Source organism: Hibiscus syriacus, unplaced genomic scaffold (genome assembly GCF_006381635.1).
Source record: "Hibiscus syriacus cultivar Baekdansim isolate YM2019G1 unplaced genomic scaffold, ASM638163v2 tig00112402_pilon, whole genome shotgun sequence".
NCBI classification, from domain to species: Eukaryota; Viridiplantae; Streptophyta; class Magnoliopsida; order Malvales; family Malvaceae; genus Hibiscus; species Hibiscus syriacus.
This window is the reverse complement of record NW_024063323.1, coordinates 1,237,548-1,254,499: the sequence shown is the minus strand read 5'-3', so window position 1 is coordinate 1,254,499 and position 16,952 is coordinate 1,237,548.

Below are 16,952 nucleotides of genomic sequence, written 5' to 3'. Positions count from 1 at the left end.
TTTATACTTTTATAATACTTAAAAGTATTATCATTTAAATGTCTATAACAATTTCAACCTATCTTATAATTCCAAACTCACTAGTATCGGTACCCCTACCATGGTATTGATACTTCTATACTATGGTACCGATACCCCCTTTCAATATAAATACCATTTTTATATTATGTGTTGCATGGTATCGATACCCTTCTATCAGTATCGATACTACTAAACTATGGTACTGATACTCCCTTTCAATATTGATACAATTTTTACATTCTAGGTCCATGATATCGATACTTCTCTTTGTTAGTATCGATACCCCATCAGTATCGATACCACTTGCATAGGTACCGATACTGTTTGTCACACTTCTACCTATTTACACCTATAGTATTGGTATTGTTCTATCAGTACCGATACCATTGCCTAGATTTACCATTTTCAACTCGATTTTCACTTAATTTTCCCCTATAATCTTATACTTTTACCTCCAACAATACTATTAAACTCCTCTTTACTTAACCCAACTAACTTTACTTCATTTTGCTCTCTTTTACATCTAACATCTTCATGGAACATCTCAACTCAAGAATCATATCATTTTTCTACACATGTTTTTAATCATATCTCATGCTTCTAACCTCTTATTCAATCCTTTGACAAGTCAATTCTACTAATAAACCTCAATAAAAACCCATATATCAATATATCATTTAAAAACCCATTTCCTTAAATCTCCTATAAAACATCCATCAGTTAGTTTTAATCTTCTCTAACCCTTCCTTTTAGCTTACTCAATCCTTAATGTTACAAGAGTAAACCATAATCGGAAGGAAAAACTAACTAAATGAAGTTTACCTTTTTGATATGGATGAGAACTCAACCCACGGGAGGAAGAAGAAGAGGAACCAAAATGGCTAAACTTTCCTCTTTTCTCCTTTTTAAAATCCCTAATAAGGAAATGTGTTCCTAAATGACTAAAATACCCTCTTCATTCCTTTATTGATACAAATTAGTCTAAACACTATTCCAAATCATTTTCTCAACTTTTATCATTTATTCAATTAAATCCTCAAATTTTAAATATTTTCAATAAAGTCCCTAACCTGATATTTGAGGTATTACATAACGTTAAATTTTGAACGGAGTATTAAAATGAAAAAAAACTAAAGTTTTTAAAGGGGTACTAAAATGAAAAAATACTAAACTTTAGGTATGGTTTTGAAAAAAATTAAAAGTTTAACCGATAAAACGGATAAAAAATGATAGATTAAGTACTAAACACGTAATTTACCCAAAAAACTTGAGTATTTTATACTCCAAATTTAACCACTCAAAATAATTAACAAACTTACACCTAATATTCAATTAATTCTAATCCATTAAGTGCTCAAACTGAGTTGGGATTTTTACGATATTATGTTTATAATTTACTTTTATAAATTTTTTAAATTTGAGATGAATATAAGGTAGTATTTATTTAAACACTTTCAACCATTTGAAAATAAATATTCATATCTTGGCAGTAGCAGATGCAAAGCATACCTAGGATGGGGACGTATCTATCATAAGATCCGAATTTCTTTATATTAGTTGTTCATTTTATTATGAGTGCCCACCCTGAAATTTTATTTGTGTTAACTCCATATGAAAATTTTAAATAATTAATATGTGTCTATCCTAAAAATATTTCTGAATCTGTCGCTGCATCTTGATATACATAATATTCAAACTCAAAATCTCAAAAAATAACAATAAATCTTTTGATTAGTGATATCGCTTGATTTATGCTATGTTTATAAATTCAAGTATGTTGAAATTTTATAATGAAACATCCTTCAATAAATTTTGTATATGAGTAATAATGATAGATTTTACAAAAGAAAACGTTTTAGAGTCGTTGAATATAAGTGACATATCATAGTATCAATATTACTACATTTCTATAAATACGTGCACTTTGTGATAATTTCAACTTTGATAGTTAACAACATTTAAAGCATCGTGTGGCGTACAGTAATTGTGGCACTCATGTGCTTTGTGGGAGATTACACAAATTATGTGATTGTGTGGATTTATATATGAGTAAACTACACGACTGACCATCTAATTATTGTTTTTCTTCACTTTGACTACCGATATTTTGATTTAATCAATCATACCACTTAACTATTTAAATGCTTTAATCAAGTCATTGTCAGTTAACTTTTAACGGAAGAGGTGACGTGTAAACTAAAACACTTGGTATAATTGTATATTTGGTCTAATATTTATGCATTCTATTAATTTGATCATAATTTAATATAATTAAAATAAAATTTAATTTCCAATTAAATGATGACACATGACAGTACCTAGTTGGAGGATATTTTCATATTTATTTATTTAATCCAATTTATACTTCCTCCAATAAGATGATGACACATGTCATCGCCTTATTAAGTGAGAAAATGAAAGGGTGAAAGAATGCCCCCAACAGGAATGAATCTTAGGTACACAAAGAGACATGCACACACCTAAACCACTGATAATTCACACACATAATCACATATTTGAATATAATTTACAACATTTTTATATATTTTAAAATTTTGCTAATGGAAAAAATAATTCTTAACTTTTATTTATTAACTATAATTTAAAATATTTTTTTATATATTTGTAATGTTTCTTAATGAAAGAAATAATTTTTTATTCTATTTATTAATAATTTAATAGTTATATAATACTAGAAATTGTTTCTTCCATTAACTATAATTTAATATTATATAATTATTAAATTATAATTAATAAATAAATTTAAGAATGATTTTTTCACTAACAAAAAGTAAAAATATATAAAAATATTGTAAACTATAATTCCTAAATAAAAATTAAGAATTATTTTTTAATTAACAAATATTAAAAATATGTAATTTTTTTGTAAATTATAGTTTATAAATAAAAATAAAAATTGTTTCTTCCATTAAAAAATAAAAATATATAACACCATTGTAAATTGTAGTTAATAAAAAAATTAAGAATTTAAAATATATAAAAATGTTGTAAATTATAATTAAATATGTGATTAGATTTAATGGTTAAAGTAATTTCATCCTTGTTTTGATTCCCCAAATTGCATTTTCAATTCTTTTTCCCCTATTTTTAATTGGAATAAGATATATAAAATATGTTGTAAATTGAAACCAAATGTCTTGGTTATCTTAGTGGTTTAGGTGTGCGCATTTCACCTTATTGACCGAAGTTTGGTTTTGCTAGGTGAACTATTTCAACATTTCATTTTCTCATGTCACCGCTTTACTGGAGTAAATATAAATTAGATTAAATAAATAAATAATTATGAAAATATCCTCCAACCAAGTACTGTCACAAACTAATTGAAGATTAAATTTTATTTTAATTAAATTAAAATATGAACAAATTGAAAAAATATATAAATATTGAGGATCAAATATGTAATTATACTAAGTTTTTTAATTGCCCCATCACCTCCTCCGTTAAAAGTTAACGGACACTGGCTTGATTAAAGTATTTAAATAGTTAAGTGATCTGATTGTTTAAACCAAAACATCGGTAGTCGAAGTGAAAAAGGGTAATAGTTAGATGGTCATCCGTGAAGTTTACCCTTTATAGTCCTTCTAACTTGTGCGTTTTGTGGTACAAATAATAAACCTAAACGATTAAAAGATTGTATTGTGTTTTTTTTAAATATAGAAGCTATTAGTTTTATTTAAAATAATTTTTTTAATTACACTAATTATTTATAATTATAATCGTAAACTAAATATATAATAAGGATATTTTTTTTATAATTATTAACACAATAAATTAATCACTTAAGATCATGCAAGCTAATAAAACAAAACAAGATAATAAAACATTCATAAGATAATACAACATTCCAATAATCTTACTCCTAAAGATAATCTTATATTTCGTGATCCAAAAAACCCTTAAATCATTACTAACACTCCCCACCAAGAAGACTGTGATCTATAAGATGGTTGCATTGATGAATCAATCATATCTTCTGTTCCTATTGATCTTCTTCAACAATCAGCACCAAAAGAATTGTTTTACGAAATAAGTTGCTCATTCAAAGTGTCCTGTTGAATGTAATTTTAAAAGAAGCAGAATGTGGCATATAAACAATTGAGTAATTTTCTTTCTTGTATGCGGCTTTACCAAGAAGCTCATCGCATGTGCTTAATATTGATCAACTCTGACCCAAAGAATTGCTTTACCACGATTAGATGCACAATCATCAGGTAGAGCTTTTAGTTCTTGTGTTTCTTTCATTTTTTTTTCTCGTTTGATTTTTACCTCATAAAAATATCTTGAGAGAGGAGGCGTTCAACAGCATCACTAGGATCCATATTACAGTCTTTAATGAATATTGAAGAGATTGTTAATAATAGTTGTACGAGTATGGAGATCTTCGTCATCCTTAAAGACTGTAATATGGACCTAACGACGTCGTTCAATGCCTCCTTTCTCTAGATGATTTTCATAAGTCAAAAAGCAAATGGGAAAGAAGAAACCAGATGAAAGAAACAAAAGAATTAAACTATATTTTATTTAACTACCGACTTTAATGAATTACAAACTAACCTGGGTACATTTTACCCTTTGCGTTCGTTTGTCTTCTCAGTTTGTGTTGATTGTCAACGGTTAGTAATTGTTGTTTTGTATATTTGATTTATTTTTTAGTTTCTAATACTATATATTTATGACACATTTTCTCTGATTTTATAGTATATCTTCGTCCACCATTTTACATGTTTAAACTTTTTTAGTAGGTTGTTTGGCTGATCTCGTCGTTTCATTTTCTTTGGGTTGGATTTAATATTGCCTCAACTAACCAAGATAAACGTATTTGTTATATTGTTGATCTTCTCTGCTTTGGACTCTCGGATGAATTTGAATATGCAGTTTGCGTTCGTGGATAATTTTCTCACGATGCTCGACTCCGGTGCAATCAAATCTATTCACATCATTTTGTTCAAATTTTTTGGATCAATTTTTTAACCTTTTTTTTGTAAGGTCCTTATATGATCTTTAGCGGCTAGTTCCGTGTCAATGATTATAAGAAATTCCTAATTATATGTTTAGTTTATACTTATGATTTTAAACGGTAATTATAATTTTATATTTTTCTTAATTAAATTAATTGTTTTTATTTGTAAAAAAATTATACTCTAAATATAACAACCCAAAACATTTAACGAACCTACACCTAATGTTATATCTCTAATTCGTGTACAATTATTAGATTGAGTTGGGATTATTACAAATTTGAGATCTACTTAGCTGATTATACATGACAAGTCATCCGTCGATAGTACATGGTGATGTAATATGAAAGACAGGTGGTCTTATCATACTTTTCAAAATTTGGAACCTTAAATTTCAGTGGAATGACTTAATTAGAGACCAGATGTAATACCTCAAATATCAGATCAGGGATTATATTGAAAAGATTTGAAAATTTAAGATTTATTTGAATAAGTAGTAAAAGATGAGAAAATGATTTGAAATAGTGTTTAGACTAATTTGTATCTATAGATAAATTAATAGGGCACTTTGGTCTTTTAAGGGGGAGAATGAATTTAAAAATATATTCTTATTTGGGATTTTAAATAAGAGAAAAGAGGAAAGTAAGGCATTTTCTATCCTTTTTCTTCTTCACGTGGGTAGTGCTCTCCTCCATGGTATAAGGTAAACTTCAAGTTGTTAGTTTTTCCTTTAAAGTGTGTGTTGCTTTGGTAACATTAAGTGATATGTAAGCTTAAGGAAGGATTAAAGAAGATTAAAACTAAGTGGTGGATGTTGTATATGAGATTTAAGGAAATGGGTTTTTGAATGATATTTTGATATATGTTTTTTATTGAGGTTTATTAGTAGAATTGACTTGTCAAATGATTGAATAAGAGATTAGAAGCATGAGATATGTTTAAAAACATGTTTAGAAAAATGATATGATACTTGAGTTGAGATGTTCCATGAAGATGTTAGATGTTAAAGGTGGCAAAATGAAGTAAAGTTAGTTGGGTTAAGTAAAGAGGAGTTTAATAGTATTGTTGGAGGTAAAAGTATAAGATTAGAGGGGAAATTAAGTGAAAATCAAACTGAAAAAGGTTAAATCTGGGTAATGGTATCGAACTTATAGAACAATACAAATATTATAGGTGTAAATAGGTAAAATTGTGACGAACAGTATCGGTACCGATGCAATTGGTATCGATACCGATGGGGTATCGATACTGACAAGGGAAAGTATCGATACCATGGATCTAGATTGTCAAAATGGTATCGATACTGAAAGGAAGTATCAGTACCATAGTATAGTAGTATCGATACTGAAAGAAGGGTATCGATACCATGCCACACAGAATGTGGAAATGACATCGATATTGAAAGGGGGTATCGGTACCATAGTATAGAAGTATCGATACCAGGGTAGTAGTACCGATACTAATGAGCATGGAATTTCAAGATAGGTTGAAATTGTTATAGAAATTGAAATGATATTTTTCTAATCTTATTAGAGTATAATGTTAAGGAGTATACAAACATTGGTATGTTATGTGTACTTAATGGATGCTTGTGTAGATCGTAACCAATCTCCTGAATCTAGAAAGAAAAGAGAGAAATATAAAGTTGTTGATTAGTTAGACATCTCTACATCTTGTTAGAGGGGATTACCAAGTGAGTACAATTATTGTAATTTTTTAGATGAAGAAGATTCATACTGATTCAATTAGAATGTTTAAATTAATATATATTTTATAGTATTGACTATGTTATCATTAAGGCATGAAAGGATGCCATAACTAAAATGAATTAATGGATGCATTAAGGCATGAAAGGATTCCATAACTAAAATGCATGAACGGATGCATTAAGGCATGAAAGGATTTCATAACTAAAATGCATGAAATGATGCATTAAGGCATGAGAGGATGCCATAACTAAAATGCATGAACGAATGCATTAAGACATAAAATGATTTCATAATTAAAATGCATGAACGGATGCATTAAGGCATGAAAGGATTCCATAACTAAAATGCATGAACGGATACATTAAGGCATGAAAGAATACCATAACTAAAATGCATGAACGGATGCATTAAGGAATGAAAAGATGACATAACTAAAATGAATGAACGGATGCATTAAGGAATGAAATGAGACATAACTGAAATTAATGAATAATAACTAAAGAAAAAGAAAGAAAGAAAAGTATGTTGGACATACTAAAGATGTTTATGATGATAGTATGAACGAAGTTTGGTTTCATAAAAAGGGACTTAACTAATCCTTATGGATAATACCAATTAGTTTAAAATCAAATAACTATGATATACTTATGCTTACCATAATGTTCTTTACAATACTATGTCTCACTAAGTAAATGTTTAACGTGTGTTGCTTCCATGCGTAGGTAAAGGCAGAGATTAACTGGTTAAGGAGTGCAGCTGTAGCAGTAGTGATCATCAATTCAGGTTGACTCATCAATGACAAAGGGGCAATCTAGTTATTTTGTAAAAACTTATTTGGCATGCAATTAAAGTATTAAAAGTGCTCTGAATTTTAATTAAGTAGAATTTTGTAACAGATTACAATTAATGTTTTGCTTTATCTTAAAATGTGATATTTTCCGAAATCAAAAAATAATTTTTTTTGGGTTTTCAAATAAGGAATTGTTTTAAAAGTGATGTGACATATGTATCTCGTGTATGGAAAGATACATGGGAGATGGGTGTTACATTTATTGGTATCAGAGCTACAGGTTTAGCTGATTCTTGGCTGAAACTGGTTTTATTTTAAAAACAGAAAGGGACTACATGCTATAAAGATTGTTAATGTTATTGGTATGGTGTCATTAGAGTGAAATTGATGACACTCTTTACTAATTGTAATGTTATTATTACGTATGTCATAATATATGTCGGAATCTTCGAATTCGAGAAGAGCTGGGGAACAAGAAATGCAAGAAGGAACTGATAGTGAAAGCAATGAGGCTAATAGTGAACAATCTCTCCCTTTTGAAAATGCTAGTGCACCTGCACCTCAGGGGATTTCAGTGCTTGAGTTTGGAACTTTCATGCAAGCCCTTGACGCCATATTGACTTGGTTTCAACGTCCCCCGCTCCTCCAGCACCGATAATGTTAATCCCAAAAGAACTGAAGAGCTTGGGAGCTCCAGAGTTTTGGGTAGAAGAGAGGGAGGGTCTCATGGAGGCCGACTTATGGTTAAATGATGTTATAATAATGCTAGAAAGTCTTCAATACTCATATCCGAAAAAGTTTGGAGGAGCTATATCTTTACTTAGAGGATCAGCTCGGGTATGGTGGTCAAATACTATAATGTATGCACCATCGGAGCAAGTGGCCTGGCAATTCTTCCTGGAAGAATTCAAGAACAAGTATGTGGGGGAACAGTTCAGACGTGCAATGCTATTAAAGTTCCTTAATTTGAAGCAAGGTGATAGAGTCGTACATGAGTTCGAGGCTGAGTATAATAAGTTGAGCTGTTTTGCTACTGAAGTCGTTCCAAATGATAAGGTAAGACGTGATTAGTTCATAGAGGGTTTGAAGCCATAGTTGAAAAAGATGATGTTGGCTTTGAACTTGTCGAGTTTACAATAAGTCATAAACTGAGCCAAATCTATTGAACAAGCTCAGGACGAGACTTTAGTAGAGGACCAGAGTTTACAGACGGGAAAAGAGTAAGAATGCCTTCCACTCCCTATCATGTTAAAAGAGGCAAGGGCTCGAGTTCCAGATATACTACTAGAGATAGTTCTGCAGCAGCTTCACCAAAAAATAGACAATCCCAGTCTTTTGTTGTTTGCTCAGGTAGAGTATCTGGGGAGAGAATTCCATGTCAAACATGTGGTAAATTGCACAGTGAAGCATGTAGACTTCTCAGTGGAACTTGTTTCCAATGTGGCAAGACTGATCACTTTGCTCGAAACTGTCCTAAGAAAATTGGGAACAATTTGGTGCAATTTGAAGATCGGTGGCAGCCTCAAATAAAAACAGAGAAAAGGGTAGATCCAGGGGACAATCAGATTCATTGCAGAGATAAGAGAATCAGGGAGTCGCTAGAATTTACAATATTAAGACTAATGAGGATCAGGATGACCCTGACATCATAACAGGTATTTTCCATCTTTTTGATGACCCTGTATTTATTTTAGTTGATCCTGGTTCTATACACTCATACATCAATAGAAAATTGGTTAGAATTAGAGAATTCCTTTATAATCAATTTTGAGTGAGATGATAGCGGTAAACCCCATGGGTCACAGTGCGAGAGTAACTAGAATATGTAGAAAATGTCCTATAAAGATCCAAGAGATGGTGTTTCTGGCAAACCTGATAGAGTTGGCCTTCAATGAATTTGAAATTATTTTAGGCATGGATTGGTTGTCTTCACATTATGGATGGGAAATGGATGAGATTTAAGGAAATGGATTTTTGAATGATATTTTGATATATGTGTTTTTATTGAGGTTTATTAGTAGAATTGACTTGTCAAAGGATTGAATAAGAGATTAAAAGCATGAGATATGTTTAAAAACATGTTTAGAAAAATGATATGATTCTTGAGTTGAGATGTTCCATGAAGATGTTAGATGTTAAAAGTGGCAAAATGAATTAAAGTTAGTTGGGTTAAGTAAAGAGGAGTTTAATAGTATTGTTGGAGGTAAAAGTATAAGATTAGAGAGAAAAATTAAGTGAAAATCGAGCTGAAAAGGGGTAAATATGGGCAATGGTACCGGTAATGGTAGAATAGTACTGATACTATAGGTGTAAATAGGTAGAAATGTGACGAACAATATTGGTATTGATGCAATTGGATTGATACTGATGGGGTATCAATACTAACAAAGGAAAGTATCGATACCATGAATCTAGAATGTCAAAATAGTATCAATACAGAAAGGAAGTATCAGTACCATAGTATAGTAGTATCAATACTGAAAGAAGGGTATTGATACCATGTTGCACAGAATATAGAAATGGTATTGATATTGAAAGGGGGGTATCAGTACCATATTATAGAAGTATTAGTACCAGGGTAGTAGTACCGATACTAATGAGCCTGGAATTTCAAGATAGGTTGAAATTGTTATAGAAATTGAAATAATGATATTTTTCTAATCTTATTAGAGTATAATGTTAAGGAGTATACTAAAATTGGTATTTATGTGTACTTATTGGATGCTTGTGTAGATCGTAACCAAGCTCCTGAATCTAGCAAAAAAGGGGGGAAAGATAAAGTTGCTAATTAGCCAGACATCTCTACATCTTGTTAACGGGGATTTCCAGGTGAGTACAATTATTGTAATTTTTTTAGATGAAGAAGATTCATATTGATTCAATTAGAATATTTAAATTAATGTATATTTTATAGTATTGACTATGTTATCATTAAGACATGAATGGATGCATTAAGGCATGAAAGGATGCCATAACTAAAATGCATGAACGGATGCATTAAGGCATGAAAGGAATCCATAACTAAAATGCATGAAATGGTGCATTAAGGCATGAGAGGATTCCATTACTAAAATGCATGAACGAATGTATTAAGGCATGAAAGAATGCCATAACTAAAATGCATGAACGGATGCATTAAGGCATGAAAGGAATCCATAACTAAAATGCATGAACGGATGCATTAAGGCATGAAAGGATGCCATAACTAAAATGCATGAACGAATGCATTAAGGCATGAAAGTATGCCATAACTAAAATGTATGAAAGAATGTATTAAGGTATGAAAAAAGGCCATAACTGAAATTAATGATTAATTACTAAAGAAAAATGAATGAAAGAAAAGTATGTTGGACATACTTAAAATGTTTATGATGATAGTATGAACAAAGTTTGGTTTCATAAAAAGGGACTTACTTAATCCTTATGGATAATACCAATTAGTTTGAAGTCAAATAACTATGATATACTTATGCATACCATAATGTTCTTTACAATACTATGTCTCACTAAGTAAATGCTTAACGTGTGTTGCTTCGACGCGAAAGTAAAGGAAGATTTTAACTGGGTAAGAAGTGCAGCTGTAGCAGTAGTGATCATTAATTCAGGTTGACTCATCAGTGACAAAGGGGCAATCTAGCTATTTTCTAAAAATGTATTTGGCATGTAATTAAAGTATTAAAAGTGCTCTGAATTTTAATTAAGTAGAATTTTTTATTAGATTACAATTAATATTTTGCTTTATCTTAAAATGTGATGTTATCCGAAATCGAAAAACAATTTTTTTTTGGTTTTCAAGTAAGGAACTATTTTAAAAGTGATGTGACATCTATATCTCATGTACGGAAAGGTACACGGGAGATGGGTGTTACACTAGACTTAACTCATTGGTGTTAAACCCATAAATCGGCTCGATCACCGCAATAAATTTCACTATCTCTTCCAGATTCTTTAGTTGTTGACTGATTTCATCATGGACTCTTTCTTTCTCAAATATTTCATTCAAATTTATGACCTCATTATTAGCATGAAAATTACTCGGTTGCATTCGAGAAACAGTAGGGTAGTTATTGTGGAAGGAAGTTCCAACCTGATGTTGTGGTGGGTTCTCAGTGGTGAAAAATGATTGAGGTCAAGATCTCAAATGCATCAAAGCGTGCACAAGAATAATTGAGGTCAAGATCTCAATGTGAATGGGTATAAAACTCGAAGTATATGTAGGGTCTTCAAGAAGAATTTTTCTTGCGAACGCGAGCTTCATGAACATCTCTTACCTCTTCTTTAATGCATCAAGCTATGAACTAGCAACATTCACCACAATATTAGCCAACTTGCCTCTCACTTTATCTTGCATATCTTTCTATTCTTTCTCAATACGGGCCAATCTATCATCCAATTCTTTATTCATCTTTTTAGTATCGTACGGGTGCAAATTGTTTCTTGTTATTAGTAGGGCCAGGGTCATTGTGATCGAAAATATTATTTTATTAAATGAATGTTTTAATGTACAATTTTAAAGTATAAAAGCATAAACAATGCAAATGAAATGTAAAATGAATGTATTTAGAAGGTATTTGTTGCGTGTGTGAATGTATTATGCTACGGCATGTAAATATGTGCAAGTATACACAATCGAACAAGTAATATAGTAGTGAGTGAGTATTGTGTCCACAGGGATTGGAGGGATTTCCAAGTAAATCTTAGACACTATTCTAATATGACTAAGTATAGATGGTATGCACAATTGATTGAAAAAGTTATGACAAATGGTATGTATAAGGAGTATGGAAATGTTATGGCAAGTATTTGAGTGAAATGATGTGACAACACTGGAAAATAATGTTGCGGAAAACAAATAAATAATGCTATGGAAAAATAAAATTGAACAATGGAGAATGAAATAAGGCTAGACAACCTCACACAATCAAGCTTCTATAGGGGTAATTGGTTGGATTTGCTATGGAAATTAATATTTTGTGTCCAAAATAGTCTATATTCTATGAGTATAATGCTTGAAAGAGTTTACTAATAGTGCTCGTAGGTTATCTCTAGTAAGGAACCTTACATAAAAATGCTACGACAATACCTTTCAGCTTAAACTGCAGCACAATCCTATCAATTATTTCATACCCCTTTTTCATTGAAACCATCTCCTTATGTATAAGGTGGATTAGAACCTCACCATTCTAGTTTAGCTCTATTGCTCACGTGATCTAGCCTAACTCTCTCGATATTAGGCATTCATACTTAGCAAATGACTAACTCTCGATAGCTCTTACAAAACTAAGTATTTAAAATATAAACAATGAGCAAAAAAAATTAAACAGAAAAAACATTTAACCATTCATTAACACAAAATAAAAAATCATCCAAGCAAACCCTCGCTAAATAAATTAGTCCATGACGAGAATAAGTTCAACCATCACCATTATTTAAGTACAAACCCACTTAAGATATTGAAATGCAATCAAAAGGAAGAAGAAAACTCCCGATGTGAGCTGCTGCCGTGACTTTATCGCCACCTTGGACGGCCTTAGCAAGCTAGCCTCTCTCAAAGTCCTAGCTACTACCCCTTCGAAGCTTGACTATGAAGGGACCATGAAAAATAAAGAAAAAAATGGAAGCTTAGTGCAACCTCCTTTCACTATTTTCCCTTAGGTCACCTCTCCAAAAGCTCTTCTAATTGTAGGGTACCTTTAGGTAATTATAGTAGGGAATTTCCTAGGGGTTTGAGTCAAAAAATTCCCTTTGTACCCTAGATTTACACCCTTCACGTGAAAATGGGGAAGGCTGGCAAGTGGTCCCAAAAGTGACAGCATGGCAGTGTATCATGTTTGGCTGGACATCACGACAGGATAATATCTTGGCTATTTTGTCTGTTTCTGCACCCATATATTGCTATCCAAAATTGATGTAGCATTTTCCATCTTCATCAGCTTCAACACTTATTCAAATCTACTTATCGAGAATGCTACAGCAATTCATTGCTTCTCTATTTCTTTCTTCACTTGCACAACACCCACAAAACAAGACCTTTCCCTTCAACAACATTGGTTTTGGCATTAAAAATATGTTGCCCTTTATATATTTAGGTCCTTCCAACTTGTGCACATTGTGGTACAAATAATAAAGCTAAATGATTAAAAGATTGTATTGTGTTATTTTTTACAATATAAAAGCTATTAGTTGTATTTAAAATAAACAATATTTAAATTACACTAAATATTTATAATTATAATCGCCAACTAAATATATAATAATGATATTTTTTATAATAATTAACACAAGAAAATAGTCACTTAAGATCATGCAAGCTAATAAAACAAAACAAGTTAATAAAACATTCATAAGATAATACAACATTTCAGTAATCTTACTCCTAAATATAATCTTATATTCCGTGATCCAAACAACCCCTTAAATCATTACTAACACTCCCCACCAAGAAGACTGTGATCTATTAGATGGTTGCATTGATGAATCAATCATATCTTCTGTTCCTATTGATCTTCTTCAACAATCAGCACCAAAAGAATTGTTTTACGAAATAAGTTGTTCATTCAAAGTGTCCTATTGAATGTAATTTTAAAAGAAGCAGAATGTGGCATATAAACAAGTGAGTAAATTTCTGTCTTGTATGCGGCTTTACCAAGAAGCTCATCGCATGTGCTTAATATTGATCAACTCTGACCCAAAGAATTGCTTTACCACGATTAGATGCACAATGATCAGGTCGAGCTTTTAGTTCTTGTGTTTCTTTCATTTTTTTTTTCTTTTTTCTCGTTTGATTTTTACCTCATAAAAGTATCTTGAGAGAGGAGGCGTTCAACATCATCACTAGGATCCATATTACAGTCTTTAATGAATATTGAAGAGAGAAATGACCATCCAGCTCAGTTGGTAGAGCACAAGGTTCTTAACTTTGAGGTTGTGGGATCGAGTCCCACGGAGGGCATTTTCATAATTCGGAGGTCTCTTACGGAAGCTGCTCTCAACCTGGTGTTGGGGGATAGCCTACTATCTTACCTTCCCCTTACCCCATATATATGGGAAAAAGGGACAGTCATTTAATGAATATTGAAGAGATTGTTAATAATAGTTGTACGAGTTTGGAGATCTTCGTCATCCTTAAAGACTGTAATATGGACCCTAGCGACGTCGTTCAATGCCTCCTTTCTCTAGATGATTTTCATAAGGCAAAAAGCAAATGGGAAAGAAGAAACAAGATGAAAGAAACAAAAGAATTAATCTATATTTTATTAAACTACCGACTTTAATGAATTACAAACTAACCTGGGTACGTTTTACCCTTTGCGTTCTTTTGTCTTCTCAGTTCGTGTTGATTGTCAACGGTTAGTAATTGTTGTTTTGTATATTTGATTTATTTTTTAGTTTCTAATAACTATATAATTATGACACATTTTCCACTGATTTTATAGCATATTTTCGTCCACCATTTAACATTTTGATCTCGTAGTTTCATTTTCTTAGGATTAGATTTGATATTGTCTCAACTAATCAAGATAAACTTATTTGTTATCCTGTTGATATTCTCTGCTTTGGACTCTCGGATACATTTGAATATGTAGTTTGCGTTCGTGGATAATTTTCTCACGATTCTCGACTTCGATGCAATCAAATCTATTCGCATTTTTATTTTGTTCAAATTTTTTGATTCAATTTTTAACTTTTTTCTTGTAAGATCCTTCTATGATCTTTAGCGGCTAGTTCCGTGTCAATGATTATAAGAAATTACTAATTATATGTTTTATACTTATGATTGTAAACGGTAATTATAATTTTATATTTTTTTCTTAATTAAATTAATTGTTTTTATTTGTATAAAAATTATACTCTAAATATAACAACCCAAAACATTTCACACATTTAACGAACTTACACCTAATGTTGTATCTCTAATTTGTGTACGATTATTAGATTGAGTTGGGATTATTACAATACTATGTTTATAGTTTGTTTTATAAAACTTCAATTATTTGACAATGAATGCTCGTATCTTGACATACACGGTGTTCAAATTCAGAACCTCAAAAAATAACAAAAAATCTTAATTACTGATATCGCTAGATTCGTGTTATGTTTATAAATTCAAGTACAATGAGATTCTATCATGATATATCCTTCAATAAATTTTGTACATGAGTAATAATGATAGTTTTTTTCAAAAGTAAACATGTCAGAGTCGTTGAGTATATGTGACATATCAATAGGATCAATATTACTACATTTATATAAGTACGTGCACTTTGGGATATTTTCATTGTGATTGTGCCGTTTTGATAGGTAATAGTTTAACGCACCGTCTGACGTACAGAAATTCTGTGACTCATGTGCTATGTGGGAGAATACAGTAATTATGTGATTGTGTGGATTCATATATTCAGTCCTAACTTGTGTGCATTGTGGTACAAATTATAAACCTAAATGATTAAAATATTGTATTATGTTGTTTTTATACCATATAAAAGTTATTAGTTTTATTAAAAATAAAGATATTTAAATTACAATAAATATTTATAATTCTAATCATAAATTAAATATATAATAATAATATTTTCTTATAATCATTAACACAAGAAACTAGTCACTTAAGGTCATATAATGATATCATAAAGAAAAGATTAAAACATCTAGTCAAACAAACTCAAATAGAAATTATATATAAATAAATATGACTGCATCGACAAACAAACTATAAAAAAAAAATTAAATTATTGAAAGACCACCACAAATCATAAATCAGAATCAACAATAATTGCTTATAAAATGCATGATTCATTGGAGAATTTGCATTGAAATCTTAGAGTCTATGAGATTTCTATATAGCTTTTGGAACCATTCTTTCTGTTTCTTCAGTGTCAAGGTGGCATGTTCAAGGGTCTCTTGAAGTTGATCTTTTTGTTGGGTACGTGTATAGTCTTCTTATGGTAGCATTTTGTTGGAGACGAAATAATATTAAAATTAATTTCTAATTAATATATATTATTAATAAAATAATGATAAGGAATAATAATAAATTTATAAAAAATGATAATAGTATAAAAATAATATAATAACAATAAATAATAGTCTCCAAAATTTTTAAATGAAACCGACAGTGAATCTTAACTAAGGGTCTGTTTTTTTTTTCTTGTAATTGGTTTTCTAGAAAAATGTTTTTCTCATTTTTGAGTGTTTGGTTGGAATAAAACAGAGGGTTAATGTAATTCATTTCCGAAAAATATATTTTTAATGCAAGTTCCACAAAGATTCATGGTGGATGCAATGACTTCTTCTTAATTTGTATCAGGATGCCCCACTATTCATCAAAGGTCCATGCACTTGAATCAATCAAATTCTAGATATTAATTTTTAATGCCCTATAGTTCTCAGTAATATGCCTCGAGCTTCCTATGTAGTAGCTGCATATGACGTTAACATCATAACCTTCAAGAA